At 40.1% G+C, this 19,056-nt stretch overlaps 1 protein-coding gene across 3 annotated transcripts in view; it reads right to left on the bottom strand.

The window, feature by feature from the left end:
• The window catches only part of RNF216 (ring finger protein 216), a 165,974-nt gene extending 147,652 nt beyond the window's left edge, over positions 1-18,322 (bottom strand). For all 3 annotated transcript variants that reach the window (XM_041747971.1, XM_041747972.1, XM_041747973.1), the window contains exon 1: positions 18,182-18,322. The gene's annotated coding sequence lies outside the window, so the exon portion shown is untranslated. The remainder of the gene's footprint in view (positions 1-18,181) is intronic.
• Between the last annotated feature and the right edge of the window lie 734 nt (positions 18,323-19,056).

The raw sequence follows: 19,056 nt of genomic DNA, 5'->3' as shown, positions 1-19,056 counted from the left end.
TATAAAGAGGCCAATTCCCCCTTAATTGATCTACAGATTTAATAGAGCCTTAGTCAGATTTTATTTTTTAAAAGATTTTATTTATTTATTCATGAGAGACATGGGGGGGGGGGCAGAGACACAGGCAGAGGGAGAAGCAGGCTCCATGCAGGGAGCCCGATGTGAGACTCGATCCTGGGACTCCAGGATCACACCCTGAGCCGAAGGCAGGCGCTCAACCGCTGAGCCACCCAGGCGCCCCCTTAGTCAGATTTTTAAAAGTGGGTGTATACTACATGATTCTAAAATCTACAGGAAAATCCAAGGCATTCATAAAGAAAAACGAAAGGTGCAAGATTTACACTATCAGACAGCAAGTCTTATTAATACAAAACTACAGGAATTAAGACCATGTGGTATTGGCAAAAGAAGAGAAAAACAGACCTCTGGAACAGAATCCAGAAACAGATTCATTCATATGTGGATGTTTGACTTACGACAAAAGTAGCATTGCAGAGCAGTGGAAAATATGTTTTTACTGTATGATGCTGTACTAGAAAGCTATGGGGGGGGAGGTGGAGAATGAGGAACTAGGTCTCTTCCTCATGCCTCAGACAAAAATGACTTTAGGTGAACTCTTGATTTAAATGAACAGGTAAAAAAGTTTCAAGAAGATATCATAAAAAAATACTTTCACAAACTTGGGGTTGAGAAGATAACTTAAACAGGATATAAAAAGTACTATCCATGTAAGATTGAAATACTGTACATTAAAAACAAATTTCTAGGGATCCCTGGGTGGCGCAGCGGTTTGGCGCCTGCCTTTGGCCCAGGGCGCAATCCTGGAGACTCGGGATCGAATCCCACATCAGGCTCCCAGTGCATGGAGCCTGCTTCTCCCTCCGCCTGTGTCTCTGCCTCTCTCTCTCTCTCTCTCTCTCTCTGTGACTATCATAAATAAATTAAAAAAAAAAACAACAACAAAAAAACCAAACTTCTATTCACAAAAAAATTATTAAGAATGAAAAAGGCAAGCCACTGGGAGAAGATACTTGCAATACATAAAACAAAAGGCTCCTATCCAACAAATATAAAGAACACTTAGATGGTAACTGAAAAACACACAAACCAGACAACTTAAAGGAAAAATGGGCTAAAAGATTTGAACTCCCAATGGTGAGTTTACTGAGGAAACCCAAAAGGCCAATAAACAAATGAAAAAGTGCCCAACGTTGTGAGACATCAGAACATAAATTGAAACCATAAGGGAATTCTGGGAAGATGGTAGCACCACAGTTTTTGAACCTACCCAAATTCTCATCTAAAACCAAAAAATTCCAAGTTAGGAAAAAACTAAGAAAGAATCACTACAAACTCCCAAATATGAGCCCATGAGAACAAATCATCAAGAGCCACAAGATCTCTGAAGTACCATTTGTGCCTCAGATATCATAGGAAATCATTTGGACCTGAGAAGAGGACAACCCCCAAACAACCAACAGGTATTCACTGAAAAGCACATAGGCAAAAAAAAAAAAAAAAAAAAAAAAAAAAAGGCATATAGGCCAATCTGAGAAAGCTGTGAACAACAGGAAGGAGTCTGAGAAGTTCAAAAAGCGAGTGCAGGGAATGCCATCAAGAACTGAGAGTGAAGCAGTCTAGAACCCATAAAGTTTCAAGCCTGATCTAGCAGGGCTCCTTTGCAGGATGTGGCCCTACAAATGAGACAAAAAGCCGGGAAGAATGAAACTGAGTCAAGACAGAGACAATAAAGAGAAAGGAAAGAGAGGGCAGGTCTAATAATAGAGGACAAAGCTAGGAAGTCTCTAAAAGCAAGCTGTCATATTTTGAACACTGTATGAAAAGGGAGTTCTATGAAAAAAGCTATCCTAAACTACCCTCTTTCTAAAAGTCCAAGAAAACCAATTTCATTAAAAATGAGCAGATTCTGGCTTATAAAATTTCTGCTGAAAAACAAAAATGAGCAAAGAACTGACGTCAAAACTCCTATAAAGTTATAAGAAAAAAAAAAAAAGCAGCAGCAAAACATCTTTATAAACAATGAAAACATGCCAGAAAGATGTAACAACCTAAAGGACACTAAGAAAATAATAGATAAAACAACAGTATAAATCAGAACTAGAAAACTCAGAAATGGAATAACCGATCTCAGGAAAGAAACAAATTTTAAACAGTTTCAGGAAAGAAGAATAAATTAGAAGGAACACAAGCATGAATAAACACAACACATGCTGTTTGGTGAAAGAAAAATTTTAAATAGAAAAAGAGATAAAGGAACAAATATTCAGGACAAAGACTGTCCACCATCAAAAACAGCAGCTCTCCAATAAATTGAAAGGGAATACTAAAAATTGTAATGGAAAAAAATTTTCCTAAAGTATAAATGTACAGACATTTCAAAAGAATGCAGTAAATACCTAAAAAACAAAACAAAACAAAACACACACACACAGAAAAACCCACCCAAAATGACAACTACCAAGACGTACTTAAAAAAAATCCTTTTATGGCTTGGGTGTGAGACATTGAAAAGACAGAAAATTATTAACAGACTTTGACAGTGATGCTTTCTGCCATTAGAAAATGGAATGCTTTTTTAAAAAATGTGAGCCAGACATTTTGTCCAGCAAAAGTAATTTCAAAGAAAAGGTTCACAAATTTACCAACATAGAAGAACTTATGTAATATTATTTTTACAGGACCTCCCTGAGGAATTTGACAGAAATATAAACTTTAGGCAACCAAAATGACTAAAGCACCAACACAAAGACTAACAGTAGACATTAAAATATGTAATTACTTGCATATTACATAAAGCATAACATATGCTATGCTAGCATAGCATAGCTTTATGCTATTGGCATAAAGATTAAACAGGAACTAAAATTAAGCGACATAGTACAATTATAAAAATTATGGGGAGGGAAAAAAAAATTATGGGGAGGGAAAGCATATACAAAACTTTATTTTTTTTTAAAGATTTATTTATTTATTTATGATAGAGAGAGAGAGAGAGAGAGAGAGAGGCAGAGACACAGGAGGAGGGAGAAGCAGCCTTCATGCCGGGCGTGGCACTCGATCCCGGGACTCCAGGACCGCACCCTGGGCCAAAGGCAGACGTCAAACCACTGAGCCACCCAGGGATCCCCCATATGCAAAACTTTAAAGTCATATAATAATGGCTATGACATTAAGACTTTCACTCTTTTGTGTATAAAAAAGTTAAAAAGAGGGATCCCTGGGTGGCGCAGCGGTTTAGCGCCTGCCTTTGGCCCAGGGCGCGATCCTGGAGACCCGGGATTGAATCTCACGTCGGGCTCCCGGTGCATGGAGCCTGCTTCTCCCTCTGCCTATGTCTCTGCCTCTCATTCTCTCTCTTTCTGACTATCATAAATAAATTTAAAAAAATTAAAATAAAATAAAATAAATAAAAAAGTTAAAAAGATCAGCAGTTATGGAATATTCTATTAACCCCTGTGCCCTTGGGAATCAAGAATCTCAGTATAAAAAATTTTATTTTGGGGGGATCCCTGGGTGGCGCAGCGGTTTGGCGCCTGCCTTTGGCCCAGGGCGCGATCCTGGAGACCCGGGATCGAATCCCATGTCGGGCTCCCGGTGCTTGGAGCCTGCTTCTCCCTCTGCCTGTGTCTCTGTCTCTCTCTCTCTCTCTGTGACTATCATAAATAAATAAAAAAATTAAAAAAAAAATTTTATTTTTAAGTAAAATCCCAACAGTCCTAAAATTGAATTATAAATATTTGTGTGAACTCATAAAATATTTTAATTCTATACAGCCCCCCCCCCCACCAAAGAAAGGACCGAAGACAACAAATTACTTGTAGCAATGAACATCTGTAGTGCCCAAATTACGGTCTTGAAATACTATTTCCCACCAAAAGAAACTAGGGCTTTTTTGTAGAAATTACTAATTCTAATTTTGGAGCAGGAATCTTAACAAAATGAGCCTACAACACCTTGTATCAAATATCAAGGAAGCTATCAAAAACTATTTCTCAAAGACTGGGACCTGTAAGAATAACAACAACAACAACAAAATCCTGAAGAGGCTACCCAGACTGGCCTATCATGGGTCATTTTGAGCTCCAATAAAAATAAGATGGCATGAATCTCTTAAGAAAACATATAAATGAAAATGTTCAAAATTATTTTTAAGGTGGTCATTTTCAAAGGATGATATCAAAAGTAATACAATATCTTTAAAACTGGTAAAAAATAGAGGCATCTGGGTAGCTCAGTCAGTTAAGCATCCCACTCAATTTCAGCTGGTCTCAGGGCTGTAAAATCAAGCCCCACCTTGGGCTCTGCACTGGGCGTGAAGCCTGCTTAATATTCTCTCCCCCTCTCCCTCTCTAAAAATAAATACACAAAACACATGAGATAAAGGCAAAGTATTTGGTACTTTCTTGCTTTTCCTATATGAACTGTATATCACTGGATAACCAAATAGACAAGATAATGGTTTCTTATGAAAGTATTCCAGTATTAATTTTAAAAATTCAAATATCATTTTGCAATCTTCAATGAATTACTGGATCTAGACCTTAAATATCACCGCCTGCTATCACAGAGACAACACCTAAGTGCCTTCTGAGGAAAGAACACTATCTACAGTCTTGTGAAAGAGATGGAACTGAGTTTGGACAAGCATCTGGACCCAGACACATTTTTAGAATAGAGGCTAGAGGAAAACTGAAACTTTGAATTGGACCATAAATATGCAATCCAAACCATGTATTCTCAATGAGAGTGCTTTTACAAAGGTGTGAAAAGATCTTAAGATATGACAGTGATTTGTGAACTCCAAAATTCAGTCCCACCCAGCAAAATCTTACTCCTTAGTACTTAATGAGGGAGTACCATGAAAAAAAGGCTCTATAGGGGAATCATAAGTTTTTAGAAGTCTAATGCACATCTAATTAGGCTCTGGGAAACTACAGGTCAACTGATTCAGGGCTCAACAGATAAATTACAAGGAAAAAAGAAAAGGAATGGAAATCCTAGGAACCTTAGATTTAAAAAATACATCAAATTTAAAACAGGATTATAGTACCTAGGGATGTACTCTTGAGTGATAAAACCATAAAGAAATACAAGAAAATGATTATGAAAGTTAGACTAATAGCTAATTTTAGGGGGAAGGAATGAGTTATGATCAGGACAGGATACACAGACGGGGTCTGTGGATGATCTACGTTTTAAACTGGGTGGTGGATACTAGCATCTTATAATACTTATTAAACCATACACATTTTTTTTTTAAGGGTAAGAAAACCCTCATGACGTATTATATACTCAAAGAATTCTTAAAAGTCTGAAAAATTAATGACTTGGAGCAATGGGGAATTTCATATACCACTGGTGGGATAATAAATTGGTACAACCATACATACATACATACATACATACATACATACATAAATAAACAAATAAGCAAGCCTGATACTTTATCAGAAGTAAAACTTTTATCAGAAGATAAAATGCTCTGACCCAATAATCTACCACTAGAAATCTGTAAAACTGTATGCTTAAGTGTACCAGATCTATGCGTAAGTTCACAGCAACATTTTTCTAAAAGTCAAAAACTAAAAAGGCCTCACATCAATGAAGCAATGAACACCCAATAGTTTGTTCACACAATTAAAAACTATATAACAAAAATGAAGTCACACACAACATGGATGGACTTTTTGAAGTCACACACAACATGGATGGACTCAGACACATAATAGTTGGAGTGAAGGAATCCGGACATAAGAAAATATACCTTGAATGACTTCATTTAGATGAAGTATAGGCACAGGCCTAAACTGTTTGGGGTCAAACTTCTTGTGTGTACTCTATTTCACAATGTTAAAGTTGGGGGGGTGGGGGGAGGAACCATTATAAGAGAAAAAAATGTGGTTGCCTCTGGGAAACAGTAGTACTTGACATTGAAATCATTTTCTAGGGATCCCTGGGTGGCGCAGCGGTTTGGCGCCTGCCTTTGGCCCAGGGCGCAATCCTGGAGACTCGGGATCGAATCCCACATCAGGCTCCCAGTGCATGGAGCCTGCTTCTCCCTCCGCCTGTGTCTCTGCCTCTCTCTCTCTCTCTCTCTCTCTCTGTGACTATCATAAATAAATTAAAAAAAAAAACAACAACAAAAAAACCAAACTTCTATTCACAAAAAAATTATTAAGAATGAAAAAGGCAAGCCACTGGGAGAAGATACTTGCAATACATAAAACAAAAGGCTCCTATCCAACAAATATAAAGAACACTTAGATGGTAACTGAAAAACACACAAACCAGACAACTTAAAGGAAAAATGGGCTAAAAGATTTGAACTCCCAATGGTGAGTTTACTGAGGAAACCCAAAAGGCCAATAAACAAATGAAAAAGTGCCCAACGTTGTGAGACATCAGAACATAAATTGAAACCATAAGGGAATTCTGGGAAGATGGTAGCACCACAGTTTTTGAACCTACCCAAATTCTCATCTAAAACCAAAAAATTCCAAGTTAGGAAAAAACTAAGAAAGAATCACTACAAACTCCCAAATATGAGCCCATGAGAACAAATCATCAAGAGCCACAAGATCTCTGAAGTACCATTTGTGCCTCAGATATCATAGGAAATCATTTGGACCTGAGAAGAGGACAACCCCCAAACAACCAACAGGTATTCACTGAAAAGCACATAGGCAAAAAAAAAAAAAAAAAAAAAAAAAAAAAGGCATATAGGCCAATCTGAGAAAGCTGTGAACAACAGGAAGGAGTCTGAGAAGTTCAAAAAGCGAGTGCAGGGAATGCCATCAAGAACTGAGAGTGAAGCAGTCTAGAACCCATAAAGTTTCAAGCCTGATCTAGCAGGGCTCCTTTGCAGGATGTGGCCCTACAAATGAGACAAAAAGCCGGGAAGAATGAAACTGAGTCAAGACAGAGACAATAAAGAGAAAGGAAAGAGAGGGCAGGTCTAATAATAGAGGACAAAGCTAGGAAGTCTCTAAAAGCAAGCTGTCATATTTTGAACACTGTATGAAAAGGGAGTTCTATGAAAAAAGCTATCCTAAACTACCCTCTTTCTAAAAGTCCAAGAAAACCAATTTCATTAAAAATGAGCAGATTCTGGCTTATAAAATTTCTGCTGAAAAACAAAAATGAGCAAAGAACTGACGTCAAAACTCCTATAAAGTTATAAGAAAAAAAAAAAAAGCAGCAGCAAAACATCTTTATAAACAATGAAAACATGCCAGAAAGATGTAACAACCTAAAGGACACTAAGAAAATAATAGATAAAACAACAGTATAAATCAGAACTAGAAAACTCAGAAATGGAATAACCGATCTCAGGAAAGAAACAAATTTTAAACAGTTTCAGGAAAGAAGAATAAATTAGAAGGAACACAAGCATGAATAAACACAACACATGCTGTTTGGTGAAAGAAAAATTTTAAATAGAAAAAGAGATAAAGGAACAAATATTCAGGACAAAGACTGTCCACCATCAAAAACAGCAGCTCTCCAATAAATTGAAAGGGAATACTAAAAATTGTAATGGAAAAAAATTTTCCTAAAGTATAAATGTACAGACATTTCAAAAGAATGCAGTAAATACCTAAAAAACAAAACAAAACAAAACACACACACACAGAAAAACCCACCCAAAATGACAACTACCAAGACGTACTTAAAAAAAATCCTTTTATGGCTTGGGTGTGAGACATTGAAAAGACAGAAAATTATTAACAGACTTTGACAGTGATGCTTTCTGCCATTAGAAAATGGAATGCTTTTTTAAAAAATGTGAGCCAGACATTTTGTCCAGCAAAAGTAATTTCAAAGAAAAGGTTCACAAATTTACCAACATAGAAGAACTTATGTAATATTATTTTTACAGGACCTCCCTGAGGAATTTGACAGAAATATAAACTTTAGGCAACCAAAATGACTAAAGCACCAACACAAAGACTAACAGTAGACATTAAAATATGTAATTACTTGCATATTACATAAAGCATAACATATGCTATGCTAGCATAGCATAGCTTTATGCTATTGGCATAAAGATTAAACAGGAACTAAAATTAAGCGACATAGTACAATTATAAAAATTATGGGGAGGGAAAAAAAAATTATGGGGAGGGAAAGCATATACAAAACTTTATTTTTTTTTAAAGATTTATTTATTTATTTATGATAGAGAGAGAGAGAGAGAGAGAGAGAGAGGCAGAGACACAGGAGGAGGGAGAAGCAGCCTTCATGCCGGGCGTGGCACTCGATCCCGGGACTCCAGGACCGCACCCTGGGCCAAAGGCAGACGTCAAACCACTGAGCCACCCAGGGATCCCCCATATGCAAAACTTTAAAGTCATATAATAATGGCTATGACATTAAGACTTTCACTCTTTTGTGTATAAAAAAGTTAAAAAGAGGGATCCCTGGGTGGCGCAGCGGTTTAGCGCCTGCCTTTGGCCCAGGGCGCGATCCTGGAGACCCGGGATTGAATCTCACGTCGGGCTCCCGGTGCATGGAGCCTGCTTCTCCCTCTGCCTATGTCTCTGCCTCTCATTCTCTCTCTTTCTGACTATCATAAATAAATTAAAAAAAATTAAAATAAAATAAATAAAAAAGTTAAAAAGATCAGCAGTTATGGAATATTCTATTAACCCCTGTGCCCTTGGGAATCAAGAATCTCAGTATAAAAAATTTTATTTTGGGGGGATCCCTGGGTGGCGCAGCGGTTTGGCGCCTGCCTTTGGCCCAGGGCGCGATCCTGGAGACCCGGGATCGAATCCCATGTCGGGCTCCCGGTGCTTGGAGCCTGCTTCTCCCTCTGCCTGTGTCTCTGTCTCTCTCTCTCTCTCTGTGACTATCATAAATAAATAAAAAAATTAAAAAAAAAATTTTATTTTTAAGTAAAATCCCAACAGTCCTAAAATTGAATTATAAATATTTGTGTGAACTCATAAAATATTTTAATTCTATACAGCCCCCCCCCCCACCAAAGAAAGGACCGAAGACAACAAATTACTTGTAGCAATGAACATCTGTAGTGCCCAAATTACGGTCTTGAAATACTATTTCCCACCAAAAGAAACTAGGGCTTTTTTGTAGAAATTACTAATTCTAATTTTGGAGCAGGAATCTTAACAAAATGAGCCTACAACACCTTGTATCAAATATCAAGGAAGCTATCAAAAACTATTTCTCAAAGACTGGGACCTGTAAGAATAACAACAACAACAACAAAATCCTGAAGAGGCTACCCAGACTGGCCTATCATGGGTCATTTTGAGCTCCAATAAAAATAAGATGGCATGAATCTCTTAAGAAAACATATAAATGAAAATGTTCAAAATTATTTTTAAGGTGGTCATTTTCAAAGGATGATATCAAAAGTAATACAATATCTTTAAAACTGGTAAAAAATAGAGGCATCTGGGTAGCTCAGTCAGTTAAGCATCCCACTCAATTTCAGCTGGTCTCAGGGCTGTAAAATCAAGCCCCACCTTGGGCTCTGCACTGGGCGTGAAGCCTGCTTAATATTCTCTCCCCCTCTCCCTCTCTAAAAATAAATACACAAAACACATGAGATAAAGGCAAAGTATTTGGTACTTTCTTGCTTTTCCTATATGAACTGTATATCACTGGATAACCAAATAGACAAGATAATGGTTTCTTATGAAAGTATTCCAGTATTAATTTTAAAAATTCAAATATCATTTTGCAATCTTCAATGAATTACTGGATCTAGACCTTAAATATCACCGCCTGCTATCACAGAGACAACACCTAAGTGCCTTCTGAGGAAAGAACACTATCTACAGTCTTGTGAAAGAGATGGAACTGAGTTTGGACAAGCATCTGGACCCAGACACATTTTTAGAATAGAGGCTAGAGGAAAACTGAAACTTTGAATTGGACCATAAATATGCAATCCAAACCATGTATTCTCAATGAGAGTGCTTTTACAAAGGTGTGAAAAGATCTTAAGATATGACAGTGATTTGTGAACTCCAAAATTCAGTCCCACCCAGCAAAATCTTACTCCTTAGTACTTAATGAGGGAGTACCATGAAAAAAAGGCTCTATAGGGGAATCATAAGTTTTTAGAAGTCTAATGCACATCTAATTAGGCTCTGGGAAACTACAGGTCAACTGATTCAGGCTCAACAGATAAATTACAAGGAAAAAAGAAAAGGAATGGAAATCCTAGGAACCTTAGATTTAAAAAATACATCAAATTTAAAACAGGATTATAGTACCTAGGGATGTACTCTTGAGTGATAAAACCATAAAGAAATACAAGAAAATGATTATGAAAGTTAGACTAATAGCTAATTTTAGGGGGAAGGAATGAGTTATGATCAGGACAGGATACACAGACGGGGTCTGTGGATGATCTACGTTTTAAACTGGGTGGTGGATACTAGCATCTTATAATACTTATTAAACCATACACATTTTTTTTTTAAGGGTAAGAAAACCCTCATGACGTATTATATACTCAAAGAATTCTTAAAAGTCTGAAAAATTAATGACTTGGAGCAATGGGGAATTTCATATACCACTGGTGGGATAATAAATTGGTACAACCATACATACATACATACATACATACATACATAAATAAACAAATAAGCAAGCCTGATACTTTATCAGAAGTAAAACTTTTATCAGAAGATAAAATGCTCTGACCCAATAATCTACCACTAGAAATCTGTAAAACTGTATGCTTAAGTGTACCAGATCTATGCGTAAGTTCACAGCAACATTTTTCTAAAAGTCAAAAACTAAAAAGGCCTCACATCAATGAAGCAATGAACACCCAATAGTTTGTTCACACAATTAAAAACTATATAACAAAAATGAAGTCACACACAACATGGATGGACTTTTGAAGTCACACACAACATGGATGGACTCAGACACATAATAGTTGAGTGAAGGAATCCGGACATAAGAAAATATACCTTGAATGACTTCATTTAGATGAAGTATAGGCACAGGCCTAAACTGTTTGGGGTCAAACTTCTTTGTGTGTACTCTATTTCACAATGTTAAAGTTGGGGGGTGGGGGAGGAACCATTATAAGAGAAAAAAATGTGGTTGCCTCTGGGAAACAGTAGTACTTTGACATTTGAATCATTTTCTTGGGATCCCTGGGTGGCGCAGCGGTTTGGCGCCTGCCTTTGGCCCAGGGCGCGATCCTGGAGACCCGGGATCGAATCCCACATCAGGCTCCCAGTGCATGGAGCCTGCTTCTCCCTCTGCCTGTGTCTCTGCCTCTCTCTCTCTCTCTGTGACTATCATAAATAAATAAAAAATTAAAAAAAAAATCATTTTCTTGCTTTACTTTGATGAAAATGAGAAAAATGAAAATAATTAAGAACCAATGTCTCTGGTTCTAAGAAAATCTCAACTTACTTAGTCTTCCTGGGAAAAACCATATGCTTTAGAGAAAGCAGACTCCAGGCCCTGGCTTCTCATGTCTACCAAGAGTTAACAGTCAAGTAACATCGGTATTTTTCCAACTTAGAGAATACTAAGTTGTGTATCCAGACTTACTTAAAATTTTTACATAACTTTCTGGTATCTTTAAGTGGACAAAAGTATATTTTTAAAAATTACAAATCTCACTTCAAAGAACAATGACATCTATAAATAGCATGGTAGAAAAAAGAGCTCTAATGTCAAATTTGAACTGTATCTATTCAAAACTTTACTTTTCAAACACAATTTTTAAAAAGTATCTTGAACACAATTACACTAACTAGTTTTTTTTTTTTTAACCACAACAAGGTTCTTTCAATTTTATACTAGAAATCAAAGGGAAATGTGATTCATTTTATATATACTTAATTTAGTTAGGAATATCAAGCTTGTAGTTAAAATAGATTACTAGTGGTACTTTAGAAGCAAGATTCCTCATGAATGAGTGGTACATACAATGGCCCCAAGCTGAGAAAAGGAGCCTGATGAGGGAATATCTACTCCTGACTAGCTTCTCTGCAAAGGTCTTTCAAGTTCCTCACATTTAGTTCTCTCATCTGGGCTTCAGATTAAACTACATAAGCATGAATCCTGGTTTCACCATTTAGTCAATGACTGCGTAAATTGCTTAATCTCTTAGACTCAAGTTAATTTGTAAAATGAGTATAGTTGTTCTAAAATTAATTGAATTAAATATATATATTTACCTTAGTGCCCAGTACCAAGTGTCACATTATGACTTTTGCTATTCCCTAAGAAATGGAAAGAGCTATTCTTACCTTGTAAGGCTGTGTAGGAAACATGAAGCCACTTTGTAAATGGTAAATGCCACCAGAACAGGAGCTTGTTACCACAAATACACAGTGGATGTACAGTGTTTATTAGCAAGTTGACAACACAGAAAATGTGGGGGGAGGGCTTTACTTTCCTCTTCCAGGTTACTTTTGCTAGTTTTATTAGAACTATTCACTATTACTTCCTCCTATAAGAAATTGCGATTTTTCCTCTGGAAGTAGCTTCTTCATCAGGCAGCTGAAGAAAATAGCTAAACAAATGTCGAATCCAGAAATGGGAAATGCTAAATAACAAAATAGTTTAGGTCTTGCCTCTTTTATTGTAAAAATTATCATATGTACATCTGCAACCATACTCTACAGTCAGTATCAGATAATGCTTCCAAATTAGAAACAAAAGTTAGCGTGCTTTTCATCACTTCATTTCCCCTTGGAAAATCTTATGTAGTACTACTGTATTGTAAAAAGAAAAGAGATGACAATTCCATATTCTCTCCCACCTCCTACAACTGTCCTCATTATCTTTTTTCTTCCTTGGAAGATGTATCAACACATGAGAAAGTTCACATTTGAATTGTGTTCTCCATAGACCCTTGACTAGATCTTTCTTATTCATAGCTGTATTTTCTGTGTCCCACACAGTTGCTGAATGAATGAGTGGCTCCAAAAACACATCTTCCTCTGTCAGAGACTGAAGCTGTTCATCAGAGCCATATATAGCAAGACTCAGGTAACATGGCTTAAGTGACAAGAGTTTATCAGGATTTTCTTCAGTTATAAGTCATTTTCTTCTCATCCTTCTATTCGTGTTACATCTCCATTTTTCCTTCCACATGTTCTTAATATAACACTGCATTGTCCTGGAGTTTTGTAGTGTTCCTGCTTTCCAGAGTAAACTCCAAAAATATGTCTGTCACTTCTGCAGCACTGATTTTAGTGTAATACAAGATGTTTCCAATTTAATGAATTAATCTGTTTCAGTATTTCAGGGAAAGGTAGGCAAAGCAGAGCCAGGCACAGGCTGCCCACGTCATACCACTCCACGATACCTCTTCCCAGCATGGTTTTTCAAGTGATTATAAGTGAGTATTGCTCTTCATTTAAATTCTACCTTCTCATTTTAACCATTATTTGATTATTCATGCTTACAATGCATGACATTGTAACATTTAATCAACATTAAATCAACACAACAAAAAGTTAATGGTTATTCTAAGTAATAACCTTAATATATATTTTTCCTTTCTTATATTTTCTGACTTTTCCATATTAAAGTGGAATTATTATTATTTTTTAAAGTAGACTCCATGCCCAATGTGGAGCCCAACATAGAGCTTGAACTCAGGACCCTGAGATTAAGACAGAAGTGAGATCAGAGTCAGACCCTTAACTAAGCCACTCAAGCACCTCTACATTACTATTTAAAATTAAAATACACTAAAGAGTTCAGCAAATATTTATTGTGGTCTTGCCACATGGGATAAAACAGTTGTGGGGCACCTGGGTGGCTCAGTCGGTGGAGCATCTGACTTTGGTTCAGGTTATGATCTCAGTAGGGATACTGGGATCAAGCCCTCCATCAGGCTCTGTGCTCAATGAGGAGTCGGCTGGTCCCTCTGCCCACCCTCCCTCCACTCATGTTCTTTCTCTCAAATAAATAAAATCTTAAAAAAAAATTGTTATGCATCGTTGGGAATACCTACAAAGAAAATCCAACATGGATCTTGCCTCAAAAACCTTGGGAGTACAACCAGTGAATACAAAGTAAGTACACCACAAAATATAAAGAATTAGTGCAAGAAAGACACTATTCCAGTTAGACGATGGCAGGAAGTCAGAGAAGCTTAGTCCATATTTAAGCTAAACTGAATACTGTGCTAGTTACAAGCTTTGCCTTTAAGCAGCTTCCACCCAGGACTCCTGGAGCCCCGAATCACCTTTAAGAAGTCTGACTACTGGGATCCCTGGGTGGCGCAGCGGTTTAGCGCCTGCCTTTGGCCCAGGGCGCGATCCTGGAGACCCGGGATCGAATCCCACATCGGGCTCTCGGTCCATGGAGCCTGCTTCTCCCTCTGCCTGTGTCTCTGCCTCTCTCTCTCTCTCTCTGTGACTATCATACATAAATAAAAAAATAAAAAAAATTAAAAAAAATCCTTAAAAAAAAAAAAGAAGTCTGACTACTGATGGAGAGATTATATGGAAAGCCCTGACACTACCTGGAGAAAGAAAATGTGGCTGAGCCCAGCTTTCCACCAGTCCCTGACAACGCATGGGAATGAAAAAGCATTTTGGAAGTGGAAGCTTTAGCCCTACTACTATGCTAGCAACACGTGGATCAGGAAAAAACAGCCCAGATTAGTCCTTCCCAATATCCTAACACAAAATTGTTGACAAAATTGTCATATTAAGTTACTATGTTTGGGAGTGACTTGCTTTTATGCATCCATAGATAACAGAAACCAATTCAAATTTTATTTTCTACCCAGTAAGAAGCAATAAAAAGATTTGCACTTTAGGAAAATCAAACTAACTGCAATGTGGAAGACTGTAAAAGACATGTGGTATCAAGAAACCCAGGAAACAAGAGGCAGCGTAGTATGAACTAGAGAGAACCAGCAAGCAGAGAGGGGAAAATGATACAAGATACCAACTAAAATTAGATTCAACAGGGATCCCTGGGTGGCGCAGCGGTTTGGCGCCTGCCTTTGGCCCAGGGCGCGATCCTGGAGACCCGGGATCGAATCCCACATCAGGCTCCCAGTGCATGGAGCCTGCTTCTCCCTCTGCCTGTGTCTCTGCCTCTCTCTCTCTCTCTCTCTGTGATATAAAATTTAAAAAAAATAAAATAAAATTAGGTTCAACAGAATTTTTGTAGGTTAAGAGCCATGAGGCAAGAAGAAAGGAGTCGAAGTTGACCCACATGTTAAGGATACCTAGATGTTGGGTGACTGGAGGATGGCAATACTATTAAAAAAGAACAAAGCAGGTGATGAGTTCAGAGTAAGAAAACGTAATGTGTGTATATTTTAACATGTAGACAAAATGAAAGGTAAAATAGCATCCATAATTACAGATATAATTATGTGGACAATTAGTCTGGAGTTTTATCAGAGTTTACAAGAATCCTAAAAATCCTCTTATCGGAGTCTTTTTACAATGGGAAAGTTTTTTTGTTTTTTTGTTTTTTAAAGATTGTATTTATTTATGAGAGAGAGAGAGATAGGCACAGGTCTCCAGGATCACACCCTGGGCTGAAGGCGGCGCTAAACTGCTGAGCCACCGGGGCTGCCCACAATGGGAAGGGTTTTAACCCAAAAATTAAACTCAGAATCTTCACTAGGTAGGTTAAAGAGTTTAACATATAACCTTATGATTTTCCTCAAATGTCAACCGAAAATTGGTTCAGAAACTGAAATAAGCAAGCACATCCTTATTCACAAGGGGGGGATCATGGTTTTCAATGATCTTTTTAGAGGTGAATCCTCTGTGAATTCATAAGCTGCCCCTGCCATCCCAAAAGTGCCTATAGGTCCTACTCTCCCATTTATTTTCATTTGGCACTGAGGTGCTGTTTTTTTTAAATCCTAAGATTTCGTCACAGAACCAAAATTTCATGGCCTGTGAAACGCTGCCTCGTAGGACCATTGCTGACATAGCTAGCCTCACCATACACCTCTCCTCCTCCATTCACCATTCTTTCAGGGCTTGAACGGGCCATGCTCCTTCCTCTTACCTCTGGCTGGCTGATTATTTTTCACTGCCTCTCTCTGACCAAATTAACTCCTTTCATCTTTGAGTTTCTTATCTTAAATATCACTTCCTCAGAAATACCTAACCAGGAGGATCCCTGGGTGGCTCAGCGGTTTAGCACCTGCCTTTGGCCCAGGGCGCAATCCTGGAGTCCCAGGATCGAGTCCTGCACTTCAGGCTCCCAGCATGGAGCCTGCTTCTCCCTCCTCCTGTGTCTCTGCCTCTCTATGTCTATCATAAATAAATAAATCTTTAAAAAAAAAAAAAAAAGAAATACCTAACCATCCCCATTGTTCACTCACACAACATACCTCAATCTTTCAAAGTACTTGGCACAATAATAATCTACAAATACTTAGAAAGCTATATTAAATAGCTATCTGCTAAAACAATTTCCAAGGATGGAGGACCCAACATCTTATTCATTCCATTAGCCGCAGGACATACTGCTTGGCACAAAGTAAATACTCCAGAAGAACTTTTCGAATAACTATCTACAGGGATAGCAAAGTAATTAGTAGGAGCATGAGCTATGGAACCAAACTGAATTCAAGTTCCAGCTCTGTGGGAGTTTTTTGACTACTTATTTTTCAGTACCTCGTTTTCTTCCTTTTAAAATAATAACGGAACCCCCATTACTGAAGATTAAAGAAGTCATTACATTAAAAAATGCTTAGAACAATGCCTAGCATAGTTACTAGCATTATGTTTGTCTTACTGACAAGAAAAATAAAATATTGCCAGCTATGAGAATTAGTTATGAGGTCTGAAAAGACCTTAACACAGCCTAGACTATAGCAACTACTCATTAAATAGAAGCCATCAGGGTCAGCAAACTCAGGCGCTCTCATCGACCCTATTTCATAAACTTTCAGTCTTCCTGACTCATATTTCAACTTCCTTTATTGGATTTCTCCATTCGGGCTGGAAGGCAGGCTTTTTCTTAAAAAACAAAAACAAAAAACAAAAAACAAAAAACTTGCTGCCCGCCAGCCTCTATTTAGGTTTAAGGGGGGAGATCCCAAATCTGGCTTCAGTTCTCCAGCGATTTCCTCAGTTTCACACCAGTACGTACCCCGAGCCCCAATAAATTACCTATACAACAAATAGAACAAAGCAAGGCTGTTTCTTGGCAGTCATTTTTCAGGCAAGCGTGCTAAAATTGAGGTCGGTCCTAAAATCTTCCCTGTCTTCTCCCAGTTCCCTGCAGGGTAAAAAAAATCTTCTCTTTGCAGTAGCAAAGTGACTTGGATGGACAAGCCATACCCGGGCACTTATCACAACGTATTCGAGTTATTTACAGGGCCCCGGGCTGGTTTACGTGGGACCCGCAGGCACTTGGGGGGGGGGGCGCCGGTGGGCGAGACGGGGGGGGGGGGTCTCGCACAGGACTGAAGTGGCCCAAAGTTTTGAGACCGTAGTTCCACGCAGTCTCCAGCCACGTCCCACGCGGGAACGCCGGTCTCGTTCACTGCGCGGCGCTCCAGGCACATTTGTCGGGTTCGCCTTCCCCGCGCTGCAGAGGGTTTTGACGCACTTGCATGTCTTCACGAGGGCTGGTTGGGAGCCGCCGGCTTTCCCGACAAGACGGCGCTCCTGAACCGAGTCGGGAGGGTTGGGGACTGAGGCCCGACGCCCCTGGGCCCCGGGGGGGCGGGGGGGTGAAGGGGGACGCCGGAGTTCAGAGTCCCAGTGCATCACCGCCCGCGCGCTCCAGGCCGCGCTCGGCTCCACCGACGCCGCCTCCCGCGAGGTGCCGCCGGGAAACTCGGGTCTTTCGGCGCGTTCGCCCTCGCGCAGCAGGCCGAGGGACCGGCCCGCGAAACTTCCCGAAGTGGCGGGCGCGGGGGAGCGTCCGCCAGCCGCCGCCGCCTTTGTGGCTCCCGCCTCGCCGCCAGCCCCGCTGCTCGCACCGCCCGGCCCTCGGCGGGGCCCCGCGCGGCTCCGGGCCCGCTCGCCTGCGGGAGGCCGCCGGGCCAGGCCCGCGCCCCCGACTCCGCGGCCCCGCCGCCCCTCACAGCCGAGGCCCCCGCCCCCGCCCCCGCCCCCACCCTGGGGCTTAATGGAGGCGCTGGGCTGAGACGCCACTCGCCTCACGCGGCCTGCCGAGGAGCTGGGCGCGCCCCGCGGCCGACACTTACTCGCCACTCAGCTCGCCGGCTCGCCAAGCGGGCTCGGCGGCTTCTGTCGCCACAGCTTTTAGTCACCAGAAGCAGCCGCCGACAGCTTCGTTGCCGCCGCCGCCGAGGCCGCAGCTGCACTCCTTCCGGCCCCGCCGCGACTTCACCCCGCGCCTGCGCACAGCGCCCCCTCCCGACTAATGACAGGAAGAACCATAGAGGCACGCCGGGTGCTAGGGAGGAGGGGCCTGGGGAGTAAGACCATAGAGAGGGACGTCTGGCCGCTCACCGCCCACTGAGTCTTGACTCCCCCACGAGGTGGGAGGACGAAGGAAACTGAGGGGCCCTTCCCCCAACCTCAGGAAGTGTCGCCTGTCTCCCTAGGGATGAAAAGAGTGGGGGCGGGGGAATGTGGAGTAGGGGGGAGCAGATGCCCATGGAAAGCTATTGGATATGCATTTATTTGCACCTGCCTTTGGCAGGTCATTCGTTCAACACCTATTTTTCGAAGAGCTTCCTGTGTGCCAGGCACTGTTGTAGGAATTGGGCATACAACGATATAGAGGGTCCCTGTTCTCCCCAAGTTAATGTTTTAGTGGGTAGATATATAACAAACGCACTAAAATACTGGCTCAAGCAGGAAGGGTTCAGGGGGAAAAAAACAACACAAGAAAAATAGAGCAGAGGAAGGGGTAGAGAGTGATGGGGATGCCAATGCGGTCATGAAGTCTTCTAAAGAGGGACGTTTGAGCAGAAAACGAAATGACATAAGGAGGTCTTAATCAGAGGAATGCTAGTTAGGAAGAGATTATAGGAGTCTAAATACCCAATGGTGACCTTAACTAGTATGGTCAGGAAGGAGGGGCGGGGAATGATCAGAGTAGGGATTTTTTTTT

This window comes from Vulpes lagopus, chromosome 3, assembly GCF_018345385.1.
Source record: "Vulpes lagopus strain Blue_001 chromosome 3, ASM1834538v1, whole genome shotgun sequence".
Classification (NCBI taxonomy): domain Eukaryota; kingdom Metazoa; phylum Chordata; class Mammalia; order Carnivora; family Canidae; genus Vulpes; species Vulpes lagopus.
Note: the sequence above shows the minus strand (reverse complement) of the source record. Positions and strands in the feature narration are given on the sequence as shown.